At 46.2% G+C, this 2,500-nt stretch overlaps 1 protein-coding gene and 1 long non-coding RNA gene across 3 annotated transcripts in view; one reads left to right on the plus strand and one right to left on the minus strand.

Moving 5' to 3' along the window:
* LOC135102868 (uncharacterized) overlaps positions 1–2,500 on the plus strand; it is a 127,916-nt gene that overhangs the window by 74,173 nt on the left and 51,243 nt on the right. The gene's annotated exons all lie outside the window — the stretch shown is intronic.
* Positions 1–2,500, minus strand: part of LOC135102866 (uncharacterized) — a 78,742-nt gene that overhangs the window by 41,506 nt on the left and 34,736 nt on the right. The window lies entirely within an intron of this gene.

The raw sequence follows: 2,500 nt of genomic DNA on the forward strand, positions 1-2,500 counted from the left end.
AACACAATACAATATCAGTAATCGTTCCTAAACTCCTTTAAGGACTATTCCCAAGGTTACAGAGATCATAGATAGACATGCTGTAATCAGGGACTGCCATGTGTAGGCCTGATGGGTTCTTGCAGCTTCCCTTATTTTCCTACATTATTATATTCTTGCGTTATGTTTTCAAAGTTGTTTTCTTTCTTTTTTTACTGACGGTGCAGAATTCTTGTTAAGCTATCACCACACTCTGTATAGCGTGATGCACTACATTCCTCTTTAGATTTTCCTGCGACACTCGTAATCCTGAGAAATAACGGACTATAGGATGGTCCTTAACTCAGTATGTGAGAACACACACACACACACACACACACACACACACACACACACACGCAGATAATCTTTCAATTTTTTCATTTTATTTCCTATACCCAACAATCTATGGAACCGTATTTACGAAGCGGTCTTTGCGAGTCTCACCTACGAAACGTATCATAGGGAAGAAAAAAATTATGCATTTTGATCACGGACTAAGCGCGTCTGTCTTAAATCCGCGAGGCTGCCAAGACTGAATCGACCCTGCCTTACCGCGGCTAATGACAGACGCTCCTTGGGGGGAGATGATAGATGGGTGGGTGGATATGTGTGAATGGGTGGTTGGGTGAACTGTTGTGTGGAGGGATAGATGGGTGCGTGGGTGGATGGGTGAGTGGGTAGTTGGATGGATGGGTGGGTGGATTGGTGTGTAGATGCATATTTGAATGGGTGGATAGATGGGTAAGTCGGTGGATCGCTGAGTGGTTGGATGAGTGGAAGGTGTGAGTGATAGGGTGTGTGGATGAGATGTATATGGTGGGTTTGTTGTAGGTGAGTAAATGGGTGGATGGATGGATGGGGAAGTGGATGAGTATGAATGAGTGAGGAGGTTGATGGAGGGTACATAGACAGTGGATAGATGGATGGTTGTGGCTGTGGATGGGTAGGTCAATGTGCAGTGGATGGTAGGATGGATGGATTGGCAGGGGGATGGTTTGGTGGGCGTGAGTGGGATGATGGATGGGTGAGTGTGGGTGGGTGGGTTAGCGGTTAGGAGATGAGTAGATGGATGAGTGAGTGAGTCTGTAGGTATTGTGCAGTGGGTGGATGGATGGATGTGGTTGAGTGAGTGGCTGGATGGGTGGACTAATGGAGATGGTGTGTGGATGATAGCGAGTGGATGGACAGAAGGATGGAGTTATGGCTATGGATGGTGGATGTGAGTGAGTGGATATGTTGAGTGGTTGAGTGGATGGGTGCATGTGGCTGAGTAAGTAGTAGATGAGTTGGTGAACGTTATAGTGTGTAATGATCCACATGCTGTCTTCACGTCTGAGTCTCGAGATATCTTAGGGACCAGGTGCTTTGGGTATCAAGTGTCTCGAGCACTAAACGTCTTGAAGCCTATTTTCACTCACGTCAATCTGTCTTGTGGATCACCTGACCTACGGCCTAGATGACCTGAGTTCCATTCGCCCCAGTACCAAATAACTGTACACCGAATATATATAGGCTTGCTGAGGAATGGCTAGGGGAGGGGAGGGGAAGGATGGTAAGTGGGAGAGGGGAGGAAAGGGGAAGAAGGGAAGCCACCTTCAAATTCAGGATAATGGAAAAAATGGAGATGAAGCCTTCCACCAAAATTGGATCACAATAGGCAGACTCCAGCTTCCGGAAAAACAACCTCAGCTGGATGGAGGAGGAGGAGAAGAAGAAGGAAGAAGAAAAGAAGAATAGGAAAAAAAAAAAAAAAGAAGAGGGAAGGGGAGGAGGTGGTGGTAGTTTTGGAGAAAACAGTGGTGGTTTTGGTGGACGAGGAGGAGGAGGAGGAAGTGGAGGTGGAGGAGGAAAGGAGTAAATGGCTACAAGGTGGCAAAGGAGAAGGAAGAAACTTATATGAGTGAAAGCGAGCTGGAAGTGGACAGGAAATATTACGTGCAGAGATATGAGAGGAGGACGAAAAGGAGGAGGAAGGAAGAGAAGGAGGTGTAGGAGGAGAAAAGATTAGATCGCACCCCACAGATGAGATGACCAGGGTTGACGGTCATATGAACCGCGTCTCTCTCCTCTTGTGTGTTTTTGAGATGATGGTGGTGGTGGTGGTGGTGGTGGTGATGGTGGTGATGTAAACGCAACAATGCCCATATTCTGAAAAACCTCTGCGCCTCACCTCCACTAATTTAAAAGGCTCTAGTTGAAAGTACACTTATTTTTAAGGGTGTTTTACGGTTCTAGTGACAAATTAATACGCTTTCTACATTATCAAAAGGAGAAAAGTCTTCAGTACCCTTGAATACCCGGCTAGTCCTCTTTGCGGCCTTCAAAATAGGTGTGGTGAGACAGCGAAGCGTTTCAGGATACGAGCACTGATCGGGTGGTTCATCTGTGTACATGAGACTGGTGGTCATATTTCCAAATGTTTCGTCTTAACTACTCTTAACCACCCTTAAGTGGAAGTTATTGGAGTTTTTAAGGGTGT

The sequence above is a fragment of the Scylla paramamosain genome, chromosome 8 (assembly GCF_035594125.1).
Source record: "Scylla paramamosain isolate STU-SP2022 chromosome 8, ASM3559412v1, whole genome shotgun sequence".
Taxonomy (NCBI): Eukaryota; Metazoa; Arthropoda; class Malacostraca; order Decapoda; family Portunidae; genus Scylla; species Scylla paramamosain.